Genomic DNA, 8,193 nt, shown 5'->3' with positions numbered 1-8,193 from the left:
GGTCACATGGTTTCCCAGAAAGGGACGGTTTGCAGTAAATTGAAATAATGCCACACACTTAGTGCATTGCCTATTTTTTTAAATCAATGTTGAAGCCCATGGAAACAATATTTACAATATTTATTACATGTTTCCCACACAATCAAAATGAACTGTAAAGTTGTCATGAATACACTGAGACTGGGACAGGCATGAAGATGTGGTGGAATTTGCAGAAAATAAACAAGCTATGAAACATCTACTCATGAAATTCAACTGTTACAATGAAGAAAGGCTACATGTTGCAGTATCATGCAACTCATCTTTACCATCAATACATTTAAGATAAACTGGATTCATAGATAAGTTGAATGTCAGCTTTGCTTATGTATGGACATGCAATGGAAAGGGTAAAAAGTCCAACTCTTGGGAGAGCACTTTGATCAAAGACATTGATTGTGAGTGCATGTGAAAGATCATAAATGTAAAGCAGTCCCTCTCAGGTAGTACGTGGGGCGTTGTCTAGGATATACAATGATTCATTTACAGATGATGTATGATAAGGTCAAAGAATAGACTGTAGTAGCTGTTTCTGCCATGAAACAACAGCCAACTCAGCTCACAAGACATTGGATATTGTGTCGGCAAATGCATTGATCACAAGTGGTCAGGCCTTTCATACCACCCCAGTGCCAAGTGGGATGGATGGATGAATGGAGGGGGGAATGAATGAATGGAGGGAGGGATGCATAAATTAATGAATGGAGGGAGGGAGGGAGGGAGGGATGCATGCATGCATGCATGGATGGATGGATGGATGGTGTTAGGATTTTAATAATATAATTAGACACTATAGCCCCGAAAAGGATCGATTTTACACGCACCATGTTTGTACCTTAACAGAAAGAATTTATGTTTTGTTATGTGTTAGGACTGTAATCCGTGGCATACAATACACTGTACTTAAACTTGTTCTCATACATAAACCTTTATATATATTGATATTCCTTTAGCTTTATTCAACATCACATACATGAATGCAGCATGCTCATTAAGACACTGTGACCTATGCCTTAGAAAGAAATCAAGCTGCCCCAACTGAAGGCCAGATAGGAAAGGCGTTGTCTTGTCTGATAAATGTGCTTACACATAGAACATACGGACGATAAAACAGAAACACAATGTTTCACACTCCAATGAACAAAAACACTGTGTCTATAAAACTACACAAAAGACTCACAAAGCTTCAGCCGGATAAAGGCTTTTTCTGAATACACAAAACACTGTCAGAATGTGAAGATTTGTAGCTACTATCAAAGGTGACCCGAACCTGGGGCGGTTCCTCATCATTGGTGGATTCCAGTTCCAAGATGCTGGGACCACGCTGGCCTACTATTATAAATGTGCACCTGTCATCCGTTCGGGGCGACTCTTGACTACCCCGAGCTACTGACTAAAAGCCGAGGCTGTGCCTTGAGTGCCCATAGCTATGCTGTACCTTTTCATTGCTTCTAAATAAATACTTTTTGAACTAAGACCGACCCTTCTCATACCTAAGGATAAAAGAACACGACAATGGAGGGAGGGAGGGATGAATGGATGCATAGATGAATGAAGGGAGGGAGGAATGAATGGATGGATGGATGGAGGGAGGGATGAATGAATGGATGCATAGTTTAATGAATGGAGGGAGGGATGGATGCATAGATGAATGAATGAATGGAGGGAGGAATGAATGAATGAATGGAGGGGTGAATGAATGGGACTGAAGTACTTCTGACGGTGTTTCCCACAGTTCTCTGCGCAACTGATTGTGACAATGCGACTCCAGCCGTCGGTCGCTAACCACGCTGCCTGTGTGAAAATGGCCGTCCTGCTACAGTTCACCGGGCTCCACCTCGACTTTCTGGCGGTCGCGCTGTCGGTGAGCGCCTCTTCTTTCGCCATGGGAACCCGGGACGGCAGCAGACTCGAGATCCGCTGCGGAGAGGCGGAGGTGAGGTCACCGTGCAGCGGCGGCTCCTCCGAAAGGAAGAGACGGGTCCCGTTCAGACGCGAGCACCTTCGACTCGGGGCGAAGCCGACGCGGGAGCCAGGAGGCGTCGTGCGGACCGCGAGGACTCATGACCGGCGAGGCAGCGGTCATCTCCGCGGGGCTGCAGGACTGTGGGGCCGAGTCCAGAGTAAGAGGGAGAGCCGCGGAGGCGAAGTCTGAGCTCTCGGATAAAAACGCAGGAATGTAGTTATAAAGCACGTTTTCTTCACCGAAATCAGGGCGCTGCGCAGGCACATGGAAAAAACAACAACTGAGACCAAATATACATTTCAAATCTCAAAGCACAGGTTGCCATAATTTTTCAAACAAAATAAAGGAAGTACAAAAGAGATTAAAAAAATTAAAAAACGATTAAAAAGAGGTGAACGAAATAAAAAGGATCAGGCTATTACAAACATTTTCAAATATTTTGGAAACAAAAAAAAAAGTAAAATGGAAGTGAGAAAATATTTAAATTGAATAAAATGCAAGAATGATATGAACTTGCAAAATGAAACTCTGTAAAGGGACAGTTCACCCAGAAATTAAATCCACTCATTATCTACTTTGCCACTTTGCCATTAGAGGTGGCTGAAGCGTTTTAGTCCACCAAAACACTTTACAAACAACCGAAGCAAAATGCCTCCATACTGGTCCTGTGGTGTCTTCCAAGTGTCCGCCCAAGCGCCGACTATCAAATTGAACTCAGCAGTGTCATTTTTTGGTTTTAGCCTAAATGTCCTCAGATATTCGCCTCTGGGCTGCGTTCCTCCGTGGTTACAGTGGACATCTAGGCTAAAGGCATGGTGTGGACAACGCTTGTTTTGAGCAATTGAAAAGATGAATTGATTTTGTGGACTCGAACACTTCACCCACCCCTCCGTCGGCATAGTGGTGAGTCGATAGTGAGGTGAATTTTCATTTTGGGAGAACATCATGTGTTTAGCCTTTCCTGAAGATTGCAATGGAGGGACCATCAGGCAGTTGGTTCCAGCGCTGTGCCCATAGTGACCAAAGGGTCTCAGAGGTCTCGCATGCAGGGTTCTGTTGGACTAACTTGTCAGTTATGTATTTGAAACAGATCACTCAGTATTGGATTCATGGACAGTGATACTGCCTATTGACCTTATTCTGAATAAGACATTATTCCCATTATAATGTTTACATGAGTTGCTAATAGAATATTCCATTCATATTCCAGTTTACGTGCTACAGCGGAGTCTGAGGATGATGTCGACATAATGTAACTAAAGTCGTAATGTTCCATGTGTTAATTTAGTTGTTGCTTATTCTGAGTATGACCTTATTTGGGGTCAGAGGTAATTGAACAGTGCAGTTTACATGGTGTATGTATTCAGACGGTGGATCAATAAAAAAGTGAAAGCTACGTAATTTCAGTGATTGACAGAAAAGCAATTCATTTCTCAATTAAAAAATGTAAATGTGATGCAGTGATTTTTATAGACGCCTTATATTTGTTTTAATGTCTATATTATTGCTACTTTCAGGTTCGTAATTAGTGGCTTGTATGTTCCAACCAGCTCGTTCTATTTCCTGCTGTGATTTCGACACTCTTCAGGCAGTGTAATGATTAGAGCAGCAACAACCATCATACCTGTTGAGTGCCATTATAACAGGTGAGGCTGATGCATTATTGTTTATGTACAGTGGAAACATTTGAGCGTTGGAGTATCGAAAGATTTAGTTAAGGATATTTCAGTGTACAATCATTTTTGTCTGGATGAAAGAAATCTCAGAACAAAGCTGGGTGTGTGTGTGTGTGCGTGTGTGTGCGTGTGCGTGCGTGTGTGTGTGTGTGTGTGTGTGTGTGTGTGTGTGTGTGTGTGTGTGTGTGTGTGTGTGTGTGTGTGTGTGTGTGTGTGTGTGTGTGTGTGTGTGTGTGTGTGTGTGTGTGTGTGTGTGTGTGTGTGTGTGTGTGATAAACTTGTGAGCAAATAAGACAAACGCAAAGTAAACGTCAGCACAGTTCAGTAACTTGCGATGAGTGTTTATAGTGTAAAGTGTGAAGTGAGCGCAGGTCAGCAGCAGTGTGGTGGGAGGCCTCAGACAGAGACTCCGACACGGTACAAACCAGCTTCTGCTCTGATCCTGAATCAACGTCGCCCATGATTTTACAGCGTTGGTCCGTAGTGGAAACTCTGTATTCACTCTTTTCTGTTTCCACTGCACTCTGGAGCCATGAAGCAATAATAATATTGTACATTTCTCTCAAAATCCCACGGTGCTTCCGGGCTTACTTCACGGCACACCAGTGTGCACACCATTTGGGAACCACTGGATTGGAGCAATGTTAAGGGATGTAATAAGCTGCCATCAGCACTTTAACTGTATGACCCATGCCTTGTTTTTTTGTAAGCAGACAGTGAATGCAGACGCATTAACCCCAACCTGGCAACCCATGACATCCACTATCGGTGTATTTGGCCTTCTGCACTTCTCCTTCGTACCATGGCAGGTGAAAACTCTATCTCACTGGTTGACTATCAGTGGAGGATTTCTCTGTCAATATTTCTTCAAAATAATATGAAATTGAAACCGACTAAAAAAATAAAAAAAAGTTATGTCCTTACACAGATGACTGCAACTCTCTACGTAGTTCCTCAGTGTACCAGCAGGGAAGCAGTGTTTTTGGAGGCCAGTGTGAGGCGCCGCTGCATCACTCTACTCACTGTATATGTGGACTACTGTGTTGCTACATGAAGCCTGACCCTCCTCTCCTCTCGCCAAGCTACAGGTTTATCACAATTATGGGTCAGTCAGTCCTTCTGGCTCAAAAACCTCAACAAAATTTATGCATTTGTGTCTGGTTCAAAGTACTAAACTCAACACAACTAAAATGGTTCTCCTGTAGAGCGCATACCTCGCCTAAGCCCAACAGTCCCCTGATGAAATCATTTTTTCAAAGAATTCACCAGATCATGAATTTTATTTGGATCTGCACAAATTTCAACTCACGCACTAGATATCAATCCCTAAAACGGGGTTTTTCCATCAAGATCCACGAATAACGAATTTTATTCTGCATCCTTCCACCAAGTTTTGTGGCAGCCCGTCCTGTAGTTTTTGTGTAATGCTGCTAAATAATAGATTAACACACAATTGTAGATTAAAACATAATCCTCTTTGGCAGAGAGGTAACAAAAATTCTCCAATCCAAGAATTCAAATGTCACATTGAATCTAATGAGTGGAATCCTCAGCCAAGTATGATCATCTTTCAGTGTTTCGGACCAGCTTGGAAGCAAAGCTCTGTTGGTATCATCATGTCTAAATGAGATGTGTTTCTCCATCATTCAGATGTCTTGTAGACAGTGTATTACCAGGGTCTTCATCTAAATTCCTCCTGCGGGAACAGAAAACCCGGTTGTGCTTCAGTGTCCAAGCCTTCACTTCAAGCAGGATTCTGGGGAACAGGTAACAACACCTCATTGGGCAGTTGTCGCGTTATTATTTTCCAAATGACAATTGACACTGGAGGAACCATATTAGCACAAGATGCTATTTGTGGAATTCATCGCTCTTATTTTTGAACTCATCCTACAGCAGTGCATTGTCAGCCAAGCACTTTTCAGTTGCATTATGATTAATCACGCACAAATTAACATCATTGCTGAAATCAATACTGGATCAAATGTACTTTTATTCGACATTTGGCGCAATTATTCAAGATGTTCATCAGCTGCCACCTGAGGGCCACTCGAGAAACCAAACTCCCAGAGCCACCTGAACAAAGCCTGCTTCTTCCACAGGCCCACATTCAGGTTAGGCTGCATCTAGTGACGTTCAGTGTTGAATCAGTTCGTCATGCTTTGGTCTGAACTAGTGCTGCGATTAATCTAATGTTCATCAATAGCCGTGCAGTTATATAGCACACAAAGCTGCGATTTAATGTTTAATTCTGTTGCAGATATAAACAATCGTCACTCTCAGTCCTGCTGAGCTCATCATCTGCGACAGAATCAGTGGCTGTGTGATGAATTTTCTCTTTCTGGTTTATTTCTCGCTAAAATTAGTTTTCCCTCTTAATGGGTTTATTTCCTCTGTAGCAGCTGAACATGTGACAGCAGCAAGCAGGGAACTCCTGCAACCAAAATTAACTATCTCTGAAACAGTCACTATAGACAGACTTGAAGAATACTCACACACGCAACCCATAATACAACATATCTTGTCCATTGTTGAGTGAACTTGCAATTGTCTGTACAAAGCCTGTCTTATATTGGACTCATTGCGGTGTACCCTCTCTCCAGACCAGTAAAGAACTGTCATCATAGTTTTCTGTTCATTCCGTTTTGTCACTTGGCAAAAATACTTTGACCTCATACATGTTATGATGGATTTCCAGAAATATCGTTAAACATAATCAGCAACTGTGCATTTTCTTTGATAACCAAGCCTCCTGCAAAAAATGAATTATATTGCAATTTGCAATATCGTCCCACAATAATCGCAATAAGTCTTTGTACACCAAATTGTGCAGCCACTAGTCTTATCTTAAGATCCACTGATATAAATGCATCTAGGTATTATCCGGATGTCCCTCTGTCACTCAGGTGGCGTGCCACAGAGGGGACCAGGCTCTGTGCGAGGTGCTGTGACTCTGTGACTGCTTGAGACAGACTGGAGTGGGAACATTGGCTACACTGTCCACCTGTTTCACTATAAAGGTTTTCCCATGAACTTTGCGTTTTGACGTCATTTTTACCAGTTGTGCTGAATGCAGATGACAGCCATAGCAACGTATATGGATGTGAAGCCTATGTCACTGAACTAGTTTGTGTGTGTGTGTGTGTGTGTGACCAGAAGCAGCGCATGGCGGACACAACAGTCGGGCCTCTTCACACCCTGCCACCCTCCCATTGGGTGGGTCATCTGTCAGTCAGTCACTGAAGAGCATTTTGCGACTTATTTGTGGGTAGGTACAGGGACTGCTGAGAGCTGGGGAGTTGTCAATACAAAGCATTTATCACGTATTGTTTTCTTGTTTCTAATCCTTCAGTGAAAATGCATAGCTCAAAGGCATGAATAGCCTGCTACAGCATTGGCTCTACAGATTTATGCATGTGGAGCCTCCTAAACATTTAAAGTCCTTGATGTGAGGGATTTATTTTTTGATTACTCTGAAGCCTTGGAGGCCGTTTACAGCAACGATTCACCGCAGCCATACACCACTGCTAACAGCATATGCTGGCAGGAGAAATGAAAAGGCAAGATTTGGCCAAATGATGTCTTCATTTTCTGGTTGTCAACTAAAGATTAACTTAAATTTGTTTCTGTAAACTAAATGTAACTGTGTCTACATGTAGTGAAACACTTCCATGTGTATGCCAGCAGAAGTGGCTGGTACTGCTCCTCGTTGACTGAGCTGAAGATGCATATTTTGAGGAAAGCTTTATTTCGCCCCAAGAAACAAACAAAACAAACCAATTTTCAACCATGATTACGTGATTACATGATTATGATTTTAAAACACTAATTCAAGCTGCCACAGTCGTGGTTTTATTTAGTTAGCGCAGCACTGTTAAGTGTCTGTGAGCTGACTTGATAGAAATCCTGTTTGTAAATATGTGTCTCATCAGACCGACAAGTAGTAGCTTCAGCCTGACTGAAGAATGAGTAGATTTCGTTCAGCCATTATTAAAATTAATATACATGAAAACAAACCCGTGAGGAATTTCACAAGAGGCTGAAACCACAATGGAACTTAAAATATCTCGAGCAACAAGCGAAATCGACAAACGAATATCAGAGATGCAGAATGGGCTAGCTCCCATAGCCGTGCACTCTCTGTACTCTAGCTACACTGTCTGCAGGAGAAACCCTTATCTAGTCCCCGTGTGAGAGAAATGCGAAGCAGACCAAATGGAAACCTGGTGTGATTTTAACGACGCAGTGTCTTATTCCATGACATCAGGACGTCAGTTATTCACGATCTTTATCTCTGAGGAGCAATCACTGTGATGTAATTATGATGTTTCGTGGAGGATCTTACTGGTTCTGGAATATGCTGACCTTTCCCTCATCACTTATTTAGTGGACATTTTGTGAATGGAAGAAGTTGAAACTGAGCAGTTACATTTCGGGCGTTGTTTGGCTTTGTCGTTTTACCTGTCAGGAGAATTCATATCTATGCAATGAGAGAGATATTAGGATTATTTC

The 8,193-nt window shown here is 42.4% G+C and overlaps 1 pseudogene; it reads left to right on the top strand.

Annotated features, from left to right (window-relative positions):
- The first annotated feature begins 1,798 nt into the window (after window positions 1-1,798).
- On the top strand, window positions 1,799-5,841 carry LOC124851386 (annotated as a pseudogene).
- Window positions 5,842-8,193: the final 2,352 nt, after the last annotated feature.

The sequence above is a fragment of the Hippoglossus stenolepis genome, chromosome 23, assembly GCF_022539355.2.
Source record: "Hippoglossus stenolepis isolate QCI-W04-F060 chromosome 23, HSTE1.2, whole genome shotgun sequence".
Lineage (NCBI taxonomy): Eukaryota > Metazoa > Chordata > Actinopteri > Pleuronectiformes > Pleuronectidae > Hippoglossus > Hippoglossus stenolepis.
This window is presented reverse-complemented; position numbering and strand designations above follow the sequence as displayed.